The sequence below is a fragment of the Hylobates moloch genome, unplaced genomic scaffold (assembly GCF_009828535.3).
Source record: "Hylobates moloch isolate HMO894 unplaced genomic scaffold, HMol_V3 SCAFFOLD_7, whole genome shotgun sequence".
Lineage (NCBI taxonomy): Eukaryota > Metazoa > Chordata > Mammalia > Primates > Hylobatidae > Hylobates > Hylobates moloch.
In genome coordinates, this window is record NW_026652282.1 from 115,113,855 (window position 1) to 115,130,648 (window position 16,794).

A 16,794-nucleotide genomic window follows, 5' to 3' on the forward strand; every position below is an offset into this window, starting at 1 on the left:
CTCCAGAACCTTCCCATCATCCCAAATTAAAATTCTATACATATTAAACACTAACTCTATTCTCCCTCCTACCCCAGCCCCTGGCAAGAACCACTCTACTTTCTGTCTCTATGAGTTGTGCTACTCATATGGGGACATAACTCTTATAAGTTGAATCATACAATATTTGTCCTTTTGGTTCTGGATTATTTTACTTAGCATAATGTCCTCAAGGTTCATCCACCTTGTAGCATGTCTCAGTTTCCTTCCCTTCCAAGACTGAATAATATTCTGTTGTATGGATATTTGGTTCATCCATTCACCCATCGATGGACATTTGGGTTGCTTCCACCTTTTGGCTAATGGGAATCGTGCTGCTATGAACACCGGCATACAAACATCTGTTATAGAGCTTAATATCGCATCAGATTTATGCTACAACAAATGATAGATCCATATTGGCAAAATGTCATCAAAATGTATATATTAAATATGTGCAATTTTGTATATCAATTATACCTCAATAAAGCTGAAAAAATTAATACGGGCAAGAGGGAGTGTTCTGCTTATCAATTGTGACATAACAAACCACACCCAAACTTAGTTTGTTAAAACAACAATGATCATTTCTTTTGCTCACAAATCAGCAGTTTGGGAGGGGTGACTTGCGATATCCAGGGTCTTAACTGGAATGACCTGCACCACTGAGGGCTGGAACAGTTAGGGGCTGCCCAGCAGCTCCTTCTCTCCAAATCGTAGTCTCAAGACCTCTCCATGCCATTGCTTCATGTGGTTTCTCCAGCATGAGGCCCGTTGAGTAGGTGGATGCCCACGTGGAAGCTGAAGGCTCCAAGAAGCCCAGTGGAAGCTACGAGGCCACTTTGGCCACATTGGGCAGAGAGTCACTGAAGCCAGCCCAGATTTAAAAGGAGGAGATGTAGACCCCATGTCTCTATGGGAGGAATGTCAAAAAATTTGTGGCCATCTTTAATCCACTGGAGGGAGGTCTGTTTGTCTTGCAGGTGCTCCACTCTAAAGAATATGAGTATCCCAGGCAAACAGAGCTGCCCAGGTTGAGTGCCAGTAAAACTGCCTTTGCAAAATTATAACAGGAAATTGTGACAGTGAAAGAAATCAGACCTAACCAACTGCATCTTGCTTCTAACCTTTAAGCTGTCCTTGTTCATTCCTAGGCGTAGGCCAAAGTAACTTTGGGAAGGAATTCAGTTCATGGTTTGACTCTGAGACAAAATTGATAATATCCCTTTCCTGAAAAGACCCCTTCTTGCCTGGAGACCAGTCTGCCTTTGCAGGACTAACAAATTAGCTACAAGATTAGAAATTACATTTGGGGGTCATGCAGCCTCTGGCTCCAAGAGTCTGAACCTCCCCAAATTGGTCCTGGGGATAACGTCACTATTGTAAAACCTAAGATAAGTGCTTGAGCTATTTTGCAGACCCTGCACTCAATGGATCAGCTGGCACCACCCAGACCAGTAATCTGGCTCAACCAGTTCTGCCATCACACCCAGGAACAGAAGACAGCAAGAAAAACTCACCTCAGCCCCCTGTGATTCTATCTTCAACCTGACTAATCAGCACTCCCCACTTCCCAAGCCCCTACCTGCCGAATTATCTTTAAAAACTCTGATCCTCGGCTGGGCATGGTGGCTCACACCTGTAATCCCAGCAATGTGGGAAGCCAAGGCAGGCAGATCACCTGAGGTTAGGAGTTTGAGACCAGCCTGGTCAACATGGTGAAATCTCATCTCTACTAAAAATGCAAAAATTAGCCGGGCGTGGTGGCAGGCGCCTGCGATCCCAGCTACTCAGAAGGTTGAGGCAGGAGAACTGCTTGAACCAGGAGGTGGAGGCTGCAGTGCCTGGGTAACAGAATGAGACTCCATCTCAAAAAACAAACAAACAAATAAACAAAAACTCTGATCCCCGAGTGCTTGGGGAGACTGATTTGGGTAATAATAAAACTCCAGTCTCCCGCACAGCCGGTTCTGTGTGAATTACTTTTTCTTCATTGCAATTCCCCTGTCTTGATAAATCGGCTCTGTCTAGGCAGCAGGCATGGTGAACCCACTGGGTGGTTACACTAGGAGCAGGAGTAGGATGAAGCCACAACTCTGGGGAGACAGAGGTAGAAGAGGAAGATGGAAGGGTGATAGGATGAGGGTGTTTTTTCTTTTGGTTTCCCCTGTGAGGTAGACTTTCACAAACTAAAGCCGCTCTGAAAAGAACCATGAAGCAACCCTTTGCTTCATCTGCTAGACCTGAGGTTTGTTCATGTTTGCCTTTGAATTCTTTCTGGTCCTGGACCAGGCCCGTGTGCCTTCCCAGTCCTGGAGGCGCATAAAGGTGCTATTTTGCATACCCATGGTGTGAAATTAATGGAGATAATACCTGTGTCTTGTGACAGGCTGGACTGTGGCTTTAATGCTTCATGTGCCAGAGAGTGTGTGGGAGCCTGTTGCAGTTGAGTAGGCAAGACTTTCCGGAGTTCTCTAAGGAATATGTTCAGTTCCAAGTGACAGAGCATGGAATTGCAACATCATACTGGTTTTTAAAAAAATGGTTTTTTGTTGTTGTTGTTTTGTTTGTTTTTTTAATACAGATGAGATCTCACTTTTTGGCCAGACTGGCCTCAAGCTTCTGGCCTCAAGTTATCCTCTCACTGTGACCTCCCAAAATGCTGGAATTATAAAGTGTGAGCCATCGCACCCTGCCACAATGCTGATTTGTTTTTGTTGTTGTTGAAACAGAGTTTCACTCTGTTGCCCAGGCTGGAGTGCACTGGCGTGATCTCGGCTCACTGCAACCTCCACTTCCTGGGTTCAGGTGATTCTCCTGCCTCAGCCTCCTGAGTAGCTGAGACTATGGGCATGAGCCACCATGCCAAGCTAATTTTTGTATTTTTAGTAGAGACAGTGTTCCACCATTTTGGCCAGGCAGGTCTTGAACTCCTGACCTCAAGTGATCTGCCCACTGCAGCCTCCCAAAGTGCTGGGATTACAAGCACGAGCCATCGTTCTGGGCCATAATGAGGTTTTGATTGTATAAATACTTTGTCCTATATCGGGAATCTCTTCAACTGGGCTGTGACAACAGCCCCTTTAATATCTTCTAAACAAATATTGTTACAATATATTTTATCATGGGACACTTTTGAGAGTGAAAGAAGATGCTACTAATAATTATGGCAATAAAGTAGGCCTAAGCCAGGACTGTCCCAGGAAAAGGATTAAGACGGCCTTATCCCCAGGCCATCTATGTGCTCAATGTCATCAGTCAACCTGGATGGAGCACCCTCTCTGCTGTGCCGGAAACAGCGCTGGGCTTCATGACAGATCTGGGGGTGAAGAAGGGCCTGGTTCTTGGTGCTTCCTATGGATTTGCAGGAGGCACACCTGTAAAAATGGACATCTTATGAGCCACTGTCTGGACACTGGGTATGGCAGGAGGTCAGACGAGGTTCAGTATGAGTGGGGTGGTCAAGGAAGTCCTCAAAAGAAGGAGGCACATGGAATGGGTCTTGAAAGATAGGTGGAGGCCGGGCACGGTGGCTCATCCTTGCACTTTGGGAGGCCGAGGTGGGTGGATCACCTGAGGTCCAGAGTTTGAGACCAACCTGGCCAACATGATGAAACCCCATCTCCACTAAAAATACACAAAATTAGCTGGGCGTGGTGATGGGCACCTGTAATCCCAGCTACTTGGGGGGCTGAGGCAGGAGAATCACTTGAACCCGGGAGGAGGAGGTTGCAGTGAGCTGAGATCGCGCCACTTCACTCCAGGCTGGGCAACAAGGGCGAAACTCCGTCTAAAAAAAAAAAAAAAGGTAGGTGGATTGGGGCAGGGAGAGGGAAGCCTCCTCTGCAGCTCACATGTTCCTATCCGTGGCATGTGGACTCCGTGTGCAGACAGGTGTGGGGTCGAGGGGAGAGGAATCCAGTGCTAGGTCGGCCTCAAAGCCAAGCAGCAGTGCAGCACACGGGCAGAGGGCGAAGAGAGTGGAGCAAGCCGGGAAGACTGAACCAAAGGACCCAGCCAGGGAAGGATGGGAGGGCAGGAAGAGCTGGGCCTGGAACACTTCCTAGAAGCACTTTATTTTCCTCCCAAATTGGGTTTCCTTCCAGAGACCTTGATTCAGTAGGCCACCTTCGTCATGAGGGTATTTCAAAAATTGAACAAATCAGAGTGCCAGCCACTCTGGCCTTTTTGTAGTCACTGCTTCCAACTTAGCCCAGCCTCAAATCCAGACATTTGTGAAAGATCATGTGATTCCTCTCCTGAAAATATTCAAAGCCCACCCCCCAGCCCTTGTTTATAGTAGTCTTCGGGCTAACATGAAAAGTCTCCCTGTTGTTTATAGCATAGTCCTTAGGCCAACATGTCAAGCCTCCCATGGTCTGGTGGGCAGCACTGTTCCAGTTGCAAGTGACAGAGACAGAGGCACAACTCAATGTGGTAGGGAAATGCCACAAGAGCAGGGTCTTTGTCTCTTTTGTTCACCGCTCTTTTTCCGTTCCTAGAATAGTGCCCAGCACTTAGAAAGTACTTGATAAGTTTTGCTGAATGAATAAATGAGACTAGCTTAAACAAAAGGGACAATATGTGCTCTGGTCACTGAGGGACAGGAGTGGAGCTGACGCAAGAACCACCTGGGTTCAAAGGCTCAAGCAATGTCATTAGCTCTCTCTGTGTCTCTGTGTCTCTGTCTGTCGTCTCTCTCTTTTATGTGCATGTTTTACTTTTTTATGTGCATGCTGTTCTCATTCTCTCCTGCTAATATTCCTCAGGTGAGAGACATGGCAGAGCAGGGTGAGGGAGGGCATAGCCATATGCAGCTTTAGGTTTAGAAGCCACAGAAGAAAGGGAGGCTCTCTCCATTTCAGCATTGAACATGAGAAACAAAAACAAAAAAACAGGCAAGGCTGAGTATGGTGGCTCACCACTGTAATCCCAACACTTTGGGAGGCTGAGGCTGGAGGATCACTTGAGCCCAGGAGTTCAAGACTAGCCTGGGCAACATAGTGAGATCCCATCTCTAAAAAAAATCAAAAAGTTAGCCAGGTGTGGTGGTGCGCCTGTCGTCCCAGTTACTCAGGAGGCTTAGGCGAGAGGATTGCTCAAGCCCAGGAGTTCGAGGCTGAAGAGACCCGCATACACACCGTCACACTCAGCCTGAGTGACAAACTGAAACTCTGTCTCAAAAAAAAAAAAAAAAATCCCAGGCAAGTACTTTGAGTGGTTAGGCTGGGGTCACGTGAACTTTCTTTACCACAATCATTGTGGAAGAGAGGATAGGATACTGTGGTTTGCCTGACCTGGGTCACGTGCCTGGTGAAAGGCTCAGCAGTTTACAGAGATGGACAGCCCTTCCAGAATCCCATGATTGCGGAGGAGGAGGGGCAGTTCAGCAAAGGAAAGAGCCAGGGAACTGTTATCAGAAGACAAGGAGTGCTGGCAGGAAAAACAAACAGCCAAATGCCTAGAGACCAGTGCACAAATACTCCCTCAGAATGAGACTGGAGTGGGAGGCCTAGGACGGCCTGGAGGGGCCTGCAACAAATTGGAAATGATTTTGTGAGGTCTCAGTTTTATCTTTTTAAATTTGTGCTTGTTTTTACAGAAAAACAATGCTATAAATTATTTATTATGGATACCAAGCTGTGCTTTAGGAAATTGTGCCATCTATATTCTGTGGCTTTTGGCAACCCATGGGACACTGTCTTACACCCTCAAGGGCTTGCATAGCCCACATTGAGAAGGAAGACTTGACCTTAATTTCCTCCAGATTGCCCTGTGGTGACACCACATCCATTCCTCCAGTGCTTATGTCATTACCCCCTGCCTGGAATGTCCACCCTTGTCCTCTCTGCCTCTTCTGGCCCCACCCATCTTTTTTTTTTTTTTAAAGAGATAGGGCCTTGCTTTGTTGACCAGGCTGGAGTGCAGTGGCCATTCATAGGCATAATCATGGCGCACTGCAGCCTGGAACTCCTGGGCCCAAGTGATCCTCTTCCCTCAGCCTCTGGTGTAGCTGGGCCTACAGGTGAACACTACCATGCCCAGCCCCACCCATTTTTGCAGGTGCTCATCAAGTCCCATATCCTTCATAGAGTCTTCCTGAGTCACTCCCTGTGTCCTTTTGACCCAGTGTATTACAATGGAAAAAGCCCTGAAGCTCAAGGTTCAAGTTTTAACATTGCCCAATTCTCTGCACGACCTCTCTGTGACTTATTTTCTCTCTCTGCAACTTGGTTTTCTCTTCTGTAAAATGAGGGGCTGGACTTGTGTAAAATGAGGGTTTGTACCCTGTTAACAAAGGGAAGCCCTCAGCACCTTCTGCACCTGCCCCTCTTCAGCCCCTCTTGGCATACTTCCAACTCTGAGAAGCACTCTCTGTACTAGCCAAATTCTAGGACACTTCATTGGTTCAGAAATTCAGCCGGGTGCAGGGGCTCACGCCTGTAATCCCAATACTTTGGGAGGCTGAGGTGGGAGTATCGCTTGAGCCCAGGAGTTCAAGACTAGCCTGGGCAATATAGTGAGACCCTGTCTCTCTGTCTTTCTCTTTCTCTCTCTCTCTATATATATAGAAAGAAATTCAGTGGCTGAAGATTTTTTTTCACTGGTCAACGAAAGGGGCTTAAGATCAATGCTCAATTTGGGATGATTTCTCTCTCTCTCTCAGCCCTAGAGGCGAGATCTCCCATTTAGAAAGGGGTCCCTCCCACACTCTGCCCCTATTCCATACATTTTGTCCAGCAGGGACTAGAGTGAGCCCTAGGGGAAAGGAGGCCACTTAGATGGTTGCTTAGCAAAGCAGATTCTCTGTGTGGTCTGACCTGGCTCAGACGAAGGTCAAAGCCTCAGCTGATCCCTGCTCTGTACCCAGTGGCAAACAAAGTATTCGTGTGTTCAAGGCCTCTCTGGCTCAGTATCACCTTAATCCCCGCTTCTACCCTAGCCTCTCCTCTACCCACAAGTAACTAGCCAGAGGTAGGCACCCAGTAAATACGCCCTGATTGACAGAGTGTGGCAGAGAAAAATGCTTATGCTTCTTAAAGAGGAGTACACACATTTAAGCATGGGGACCAGTTTGGTTGTATGATTGTATGTTCTTAAGCAGAACAAGGGCAGGGCATCAGAAAATTGGAGGAATGATCTCCTGTATCTTTGTAAATGGATATTTGTATATATATTTGCCTCACAACTCAGCTTCTCCTTTAAGGAATATGATGGATCTATTTTGAAAGTAATGTCGGCCGGGCACAGTGGCTCACGCCTGTAATCCCAGCACTTTGGGAGGCCAAGGTGGGTGGATCAGGAGATCAGGAGATCGAGACCATCCTGGCTAACACGGTGAAACCCCGTCTCTACTAAAAATACAAAAAATTAGCCGGGCGAGGTGGCGGGTGCCTGTAGTCCCAGCTACTTGGGAGGCTGAGGCAGGAGAATCGTTGCAAGACGGAGCTACCATTGCACTGATGACGAAACCACCTAGACTCTCTAAAAAAAAAGAAAAAAAAGAAAGTAATGTCTAGTCATATGGACTTGCTAGAGTGCCAAATATGTCCTTGGTGGGGGAACAGTTTCCCAAAATGCTACTAAAAGGATAGGAAGGACCTTAGATCCTCCTGTAATGTGTATCTGTTCAAATCAGTGCCACTGAGGAACGTCAAAATCTTGGTAGGTGCCCTTCAGACCACGGGCCGGATACGTGACCAAATGGTTCCATCTCTTACCAGAACAGGGCTCGCCTAAATTGGGGTGCCACATGTATTCTGCAACACCAGAGTTACTATGGAGCTCAGCTGAATTTGCGGGAAAATGCAGGGGGGGCTTTACCTGCGTCTGCAAGAAGTTGGCTGAGTGGAAATAACCTAAGTAAGGTGTTTTCCCGACTTGGGCATGTCTCGAACTGGCCAATGTGTCTTGAGGCCCTGGGCGAGCATCCAAGTACCGCCTTCCTGAATTGCTACTAGAGGAAAAGGAGCCTGTTTCAGCTTTCTATACTTCTTTAAATGTTACTTTGATTAGACATAGATAGCAGTTTGTTTAGTAATATTACTATTATAACTCTGTCGTGGTTATATTTTTTAGTTATCCTTTCTCTTTTCTTTGCCAAGAGCAAATGAAAACACATTTGCACTGCAGATCCAACTGAAGTTGTACAAAGGTTTCCCAGATATGTTTGAAAAAGTATTCTAGGCCCACTGCTGGCCAAATAGGAAGTCTTCCCCCACCCTTATGTCAGGGGTTCATGCTTTAAAAAAAATACAAACTCTTTTTAAAAATAAAATGTTTTATTATTGCTATAAAAGTAATGCATTTTGTTGTTTATACAAATATTACTTGGAAAATACATAAAAGTATAAAGAGAAAAACAAACATTACCTACAATTTTATACTATAATACTGTTACAAGTTTTGGTATATTTCTTCCTAGACTTTTCTCCATATGCTGATACAAAACTATGGATGCAAAATGATCCCAATACACTTATATTACATATTCAGGAACATATTGCAGAAATAATTCTGCATCTTACATTTATCACAGAAGTAAACCACAGATAGCCGCTGTTAGATTTTTTGTTTATTCCCTCCATCTTTTCATCTGTATATTGATACAAAACTATACATGCAAAATGTTCCCAATATATTTATAGTGCATATTAGGAACACATCGCAAAAACAGTTTAGTATCATTTTTGATTGCCTATAGTGACACAAGTCAGCGATAACCACCTCTAGACTTTTGGTATACTTCCTGATAGCCTCTTTTCCCCATATTATTGATACAAAACTATGAATGCAAAATGTCCCCAATACATTTATATTACATATTAGGAACACATCGCAAAAATAGTTTAGCATCTTTCTTTGGTCACCTTTATACCACAACTCCGAGATAATCACAATAAAGTTTTTGTATGTTTCCTCCTAGCCTTTTATCTGTATGTTGATACAAAACTATTCATACGGAATGCTCCCTATATACCGATATTGCAGAGATGGGAAAATATTTTGCACCTTTTTTCAATCGCTAAATGTTTTATCAGGAGCACATTCTCATGACATGAAAATTACTTTCAGAAACATTATTTTACATGAAAGCATCCTATTCTATTGTACTAGCTAGCTACGCTGTATTTTATTTGTCTAATCCTTTGTTGTTGGTCATTCAGGATGTTCCTAACTTCCATCCTTAAAATATTGAAATGAGCATCTTTATGCATTTTTTTTTAACTGGGGCTTTCTGTTCATGTAGTTTTTATGGTTTTTCTTGACCACTTGTGTGGACTCAACATATTAAAAATGACCCTGTGTCTGTAATGCTTATAGCAAAGTGTTTTCCAGTTGTTTGCTTGAGCATAAATTCTTTATTTTAGCATTCTAGCACAAGTATAAAATCATATACCTTATGTAAGTTTCAATTCATTCAACAGACATTTAAAGCAATAAAGACACAAATAGTTAAGGACATTCCCATTACACTCCTATGAAAACACAACTCATCCCCTCCCATCTCATAGCAACCCCTTTCTTCTTTGCTTAGGGCCCACTTTCCTCCTGATCTTTTCATTGATTCGTCTTGTAATACTTACCACGTGTTTTGCTATGAAGATGAGTGGCTCCCAGACCTTTCAGTTATCAATCTGTCACAAGTGCACACTGGTATCTCGTGACATGATGATCCCCGAGATGTCTGAGATCTGTGCATCCTTGACCGATCCCAAATTTCTGTATCACCCATGACCCCTAAAGACTTTTTAGAGAATTATATTTTGACAATATAACAAGAAAACGTGGCATCACACACACACACACAAAGACACACACACACACACACACACACACACACAAACCATGAAAAAGTAGAGAAAGAAGAAACTTCAGCTCTAATCCCACCACCCTTAAGTAACAAGTATGTCTGTTTTGCAGGTTTCCTCCAGGTTCTGTTCCTATTTTTCAATCATGGTGTCCATGTGATTTTGTGGCCCTGATTTTTTCAAGTTGATATCATAAGCATTTTCCAGGTTTCTGTATAGTCTCTATCATTATTATTTGCAATGGCTGAAAAAGGTTCCATTGAGTGAGTGACTAGATTAAGTCAACTCCTATAGCTTGACACTTCATTTGTTTCCTTAAGATAATTTGATTGAATCTACAGAAAATAGCAAACATGGGACAGAGGTTTAAAATGAATTTAAATCATGCTTTTTTGGTTTGTGCAGATTGACTTGTACACGGCTGGGTAACTTATAGTCACTATTTAGTAATCCTGGGGCCAATCTTGGGCCTTACCCAGGAAGTGTCCAATGTATAGGCCAAAGCTCATCATAAGACTAGTCAGTCTCACCGGGAATTTTTGTAACCAAACACATTCACCTCCATTTCCTGCTCTGGTCACTACTGCACAGTGGGTTCTGATGAACAGGTAATGACATAAGGAACACAGTATGAGGCCTAGAGGAAGAGCCCCCAGAGAGTAGCCTCAGACAAATCCTTAACCTCCAGAGGCCCCAGTTTTCTTGTCTGTAATTATTTTTTGGACTGCCTTAGCTCTGTTTGTCTTTCAAGGTTGTCACAAATAAAAAAAAAAAAAGAAAAAAAGGAAGTATTTGGAGAAGTATGTAAACACACGATACAAAGGCAGGAAGGATGTTGGGATACTGATGATTCTGTGGCCACACCTTTAGAAGGTGTGGTCTTAGGGTAATAGTTTCTTCTGGATGGCAGGTGGGGGTGGACATGGGGGAACAGGTGAGGGAGCTGCCTTGGGAGACTCAGACTTCAAAGCAACCAAGACTCTCACTGGCAGGTTGCTGCAGTGTTCTGAGCTCCCTGACTCCAGCAGTGGAGCCAAGGCCATGTTTCCAAACACCCACCAACTGCTCAGATTATAGAGCTCAGTAGTGGAAGGGGGAGTGCTCAAAGGCCCAAGCAACCACAGGAAGTGGAAGCCTTTCGGGGCTCCTCCCTCTTGGCTCAATTTACTATCCCCACAGGGGTTTTAAGCCTGGCTGAACTTGCCAGAGATCAGCTGTGGAGCTGGGGAGGGGGGAAATGGTGGCAGATAGGTGAAATATTATGAAAGAGCTAGCCAATCCTTGTTTATTCACTGAGGAGTAACTAATGGGTGGGCCTGAGTGGGATGTAGGGGGGCAGGGAGATACACGTTTGCTACACTTGATGTATATATACTCTTTTTTGCTTAGAGTCATGTAATAACTCTAAATACAAATGCACATATAAAATTCTAGGGTTATGAGATTAAGTCATACTGCAGGCCAATGGGAAAAAAGGTCTCTAAAAACATATGCCAACTTGCATATAGCCCCCGACTCAAGTCTTTTAATTTCTATCGATAAACTCATTGATCTTCCCCAAACATATTTTTTGAACCTAGTTTTATTTTCATCTTGCACAGCCTCAGGAAAGCTGCCTATAAGTTAACTCCCATCTCATAGGCTCAGGTTTTCTGCAAATGTTGCCCTGAGCTCTATAGTAGTCCAGGATTCAGGGAACGAACCCAGTACGCCGCTGCCCCATTTGCCTTGATGAGTTGATAGGTATGGTGTTTTAAAACAATCAGCAAAACAATTTGCACTGCAGAGTCCTTAGGAGTTTTTTTTTAATTGGACAGTTGCCCATATTAACGGAAATCAAAAGCAGCATACAGTCATTCAGTGTCCCAGCACTGGAGTACAGCCCACTGTTTTCCTGTGTGGGGTTCCACTTTAGTCCTTGTCTGTGCGCATGCATACATTTTTACAGAGTTGCGACCACTGCCTTTTTCTGTGACCCTGGTTATTGACATCTAGTTTTCCAAGTAACATTGACATACATCTGTTCAAATCAGTTGAGGTTCCCATCATGACTGACTCATTTGGCGGGAAAACCAAATTTACATGCCAATTGGAACAAAGAAGTGTGGGTACGGGGCAACAGCGGGGAGAAAGAAATGGTGGGAGAGGATTCCTTGGACTTACAGATCATAAAACATTTCCCAATAACATTTTTAAAGGATGTATAATATTACACTGAGTGATTGATTATATTTTACCCTTCTATTTGGGACACTTGGGTGGTTTTCAATGCCTAGAGAGTTTTAAAATGCATATAAATTACAGCCTTTGAGAGATGATTGCATTTTCTTGAAACAGGAGTCTTCTGTGTCCAGGTCCCCGCCAAGAGTGTTGATGTAGTGTTCCTTTGTTGGGGGGGGAAAAAAAAGTCAGTACTGCTAACTGGAGATGCCGGATGCCTTCAAGAAAAACATTCCCGTGATTTAAATTTTTAAAAAATTATGTTCAATTCTGGTTTATCAAACAACCTGGGTATCTTGTCTCACAACTTACCGAAATGTTGAATTTTAGATTTAGAGTTAGACCAAGCTCTTCCTAGTTTAAGGGCCACATCTGTCTAATAAACTTTATACAATGCCACGTGCACGCAGCTTCCTCACTAACAAATAACATGTGTTGGGGAAAAAATGAGAAAATAGTGGAAAGGTGCCTCCTTGGAGGTGGTAACATCGGGTCAATTAATCAGCTGAGTATAAATTGATTCATTTTATACAAGTCTCCCACACATTATGATGCACATTTAGCAACGTTGAAAAACAATTTAAAAGAATACCTTAGGGAGTTGTTAAAGAGAATTTATAGTCTGGAACGAATTGTAATCTTCTTAATTGACACGGAAATGTTTGGCTAAAATACTGCTTTATTCACATTTTTGTCCTTGGAGGAAAATCTAGGCACACTGCAACTTGGATCGTGTAAATAAAGGTACAAGGAATGTTTTAAGTCAGAAAAGGGCACCACGCAGTCAGAGGGTTGTGTGGACGAGCTCAATTTTGATGCATCTCGGGAGACCCGGGCAAAAGGCCGCTTGGATTCCGGGAGGCAACGCCCCCAAGTCAGGATCCCTTGCTCGCCGCCCTCCGCCCCTCGCGTCCCCAACCGGTTCCGTGTCTCACCTGGGTCCTGCAGGCGTCCACTGGAGGAAGCCGGATGGCGCGGGCTTGGTCTTTCAGGAAGGCTGGCTGGCACCGGGCTTCCTTCTGGCTCCAGGGGGAACCGTACGGAACGGGGAGAAAGGGGGAAGCTGGTGAGAGGCAGAAGGGGCGTCACAAGGTGGCTCCCCCACCCCCAAGTGCAAAGGCAGGCGGATGCGGGGACCTGTTCACCGTTTGAGCCTGGAGATTGCGGGCCTGAGGGGCCCTGCGCTGGCCGGCCGGGGCGAGGCAGGAGCAGAATGGGGACTTCGAGGCCTGGGAGTCGCCGCCGGATCGGGCGGGTGGGCGGCGCCCCGGGAGCCTGAGGGTCCCCGCCGGCCCGGGAGGGACCCGAGCCGCCCCCGCGCACTGCCCCGGCGCAAGGGAGTCTGGGAGAGCCAGCGTCTCGGGCTGCTCAACCCGACTCCCAGCTCTGGACTCCGGAACCCCGGCCCCACCCCAAACTGGGAAACTTCTAGGGGCCCACTCCTGGCCCCGGGAAGCCCAGTTCCAGCCAGCACATTCAGAACAGAGGGGTTTGGGTGTGTGTTTTTAAGGTGACAAGAAGCGTGGGAAAGATTCCACGCCTCCCTCCCCACGCCCGCCAATGGTCCTTTACCTGCCCATGTTTCAGATTAAATAATTAGCTCAAGTGATTTGCACAGAAAGCGAATTAGCCCTTTTCTAGTCAGGCTGTTAAGCTCCCAGGCGGGCAACTCGGAACCCCGTTTCCTCACCGAAGGCTCAGGAGGCCAGCCCAGTGAGGGATGGAGGTGGCTTTAGAGGGCGACAGTTGTGCAGCACTCATGAGCAACAGCGCCCAGGACTTTTGGAGTCGCGAAGGGCCCCTGAAATCGACAGCTCAGGTCCCGCCCCTGGGGCGACAAAGGAGTCTTGGGAACGCGCCGCCAGCGTGGAATTGTGGCAATTTTTGGGAGAGGAGGACGCAAAGAAGCTAGAAACGCACATCCTCATTCTGGAACTATCCCAAGGCCCCCACGCTTCTCAGCAGGCCTCGGGCTCAGATTGGGCAGGTTGGAGCCTTCCACCCGGCCTTGGGTTCACGCGCCCGCAAGGCCTCGCGCCTCACCTGATCCTTCTAGAGTGCTGGAGCTCCACGGAGCCTCCCTAACCCAGCAGCGGGGAAGGGAGGGCGAGGGAGTGGGGAAGAGGCCCGTTACATTGATCTTTCCTGAACTCAAGTCCCTTCCATACCCAGGACATGAGCGCGTTTACCAGGAACCGCAGAGGCGTGAAGACTTCTTGCAGCTGCTCCCCCTTCCTCTCCCCTTACTCCTTTTCCAGTCCTCCCCACCCCCCAGCATTTCGTGGTTGGGGACTGAAGATAGGTTTTCTTCGTTGTCCTGTGGGTGGTATTCTGATTGGAAAGGGATTTTTTTCAATTGTTTACATTCTACCTGAGCAGGGAAAGGGGTGCCAAAATGAAGCATCATTCACGTCCAGTCACATATGCAAAGACGGGGCAAACGTTTGATGCAATCTTGGGTCTCGCTGCTCCCGGGGCCGACGCCGCAGGCGATGGCCTAATACTTACCTGCTGGGTAGGCCCGAATGGCAGTCCCAGACTTACCCTGGCAGCGAAAACAATACTCCAGGGCACCGATCGCTCACTGCAGAACTGTTCCCGCTGCTAGGGCACGGCTGAGCGCGGGCACCGCGTCCCTCCTCGACTCGCACCGCCTATGTGCCCCAGCCTAGCCAGGAATACTGCCCTCCCCGGACTACAGCCCTGCTGCGTGGACAAGGGCGACGACCCGCCGGAAACAGAGACGCAAGCCCCCGCCCACCTACCTGCTCCTGAGCCGGCCTCGCGGGGAGCGGGCACCTGGTGGCAGGAACACGCGTCTGGCAGACCCCACCTTCTACCTTCCCCACGAGGGGGTATAGCAGCGCCTCACGTTTTGAACCATTTAGAACACTTCAAAACATGAATTGCTGCTGTATCCCCTCGGAGTCAATGAAGGGGGATCGATCTGGGGTACCTGCGGGTGAAGAAAGACTGGATAACTGGAGGAAGCCCCGCCCCACCCCATAGCAAGGAATAGGGCAAAACTTATGACTAGGCCACCTCACTCGAAGTTAAGATACTTTTTATAACTTCACCATTTGATTTCCAGGAGCTGCAGGTGGAGCCGAAGGTGTGGCTCTCAATTTTTTTTCCCGAGGATGAATCTTGGAACAATGTAGTGGCGAAAAGCAGAGCGATGGGAGACAGGAATTAGTGTGGAAGAGAATCTAATTACTTCTGAAGGTAGACAAATAAGGTTAAGTAGAGGCAATTGGACATCTGGATCATTCTTGCCAGTTTCAAAGTCTTGGTGAAACTTCTTCCTGCTTCGTATTACAAGTCTCATTCATTGTCCCCATTAAAAAAAAAAAAAAAAAAGAAACAAACAAAAAAACAACCTTTATTGGAAATGGACTCAGCTGACTGAAAGAAAATAACCAAAACCTCACCGGTAGCTTCAGCTGATTCTTATACTATCGTTGCGACCTATACATCTATCTTTAAAAGCATTAGATGTCCTAACTCACTGCTAGTGTTTTTATTCTTAAACACCCCAGCTCTGAGTTATTTTTAAGAGCTTCAAACAATGACAGAGAACTTTCTGTAGATGAAATACCAGTTTACATATTAAACTGGTTACTCAAACTTATTTATAACTTATACCTATCAATGTCATCTATCAAATCATAAATCAAAAAGTTTAAATACTTGATGTCAAGTCGCTCCTTCCTGTTTCAAGCAGCTCCACAGAAACTCTTTCATGTCCTGAAATGGCCGGCACTGCGCATACTCCTTAATGATTAACTCATTAGATACCACTTTTTCCTTTTTAAAATGGACACATATTAGCAACAAGTCACATGCATGCCCTCTTTTTGTTTGAATACAATATTCAATTATGCATTAAAAAAAACCCACTCTGAAATCCTCAATCACAAACCTAAAAGTTAAAACAACAGAATTAGCACTAACTGTAATGGTTTTGAAAGTTAAATACATTTCAGCACAAGTAATAGACATTTACATTATCCAACTGTAAGTATCTTGTTACATTTACAAACTGTGTCGGTTGTTCAAAACCAGTACAATGAATGTTAAGTGTCCTATTTATTAGTTAATAAAATGTGCAGAGTATTTAATAAGATTAAGTATCGAATTTATAACATCCAGACTGAGATCCAGTGGTAACAAATACACTATGTCATGGTAAAAAAAAAGTCATTAGTAACAATAACCCCATTCTCTAAATTGGGACAATCAAGTATCTCTACATTCCATCTTGTTTTGGCAATGATATTTACAAACAACTTTTACATTGACTTTGGGATTAATGGAGAAAAATGTCGTTGACTGCCCTTAAAAAGAAAAAAAACATGTTTAGCAAATTTACAATTATAATTTAAAACTCCACAACTTTCTCCCAATTTTGTTCCACACAAATATACGAGCCATCATGTCAGAAGTTAAAGTCATGCCTAATTTAACATTTCCTTAGTTGACTATTTAGAAAAACAAAAGTTCATTCGAAATAGCATCGGTGTCAAAGGCGAAGGTCCCTTCCAGATTGCTCTTGGAATCAAATTCACTTATACCTTTCACCCTAACCCCTTTCATCTCTCCCAGTGACAGTACAACGACTTACACCCCTAAAAAGCCACCTGGATCCCCTAGTTTACGTATTTCCCCTGAGACTGAAATTTACTTACGAAAAGAGATTACAATGGGGCGTCTTGTCACTTCAGGAGAGAGTCATTCGCTGATA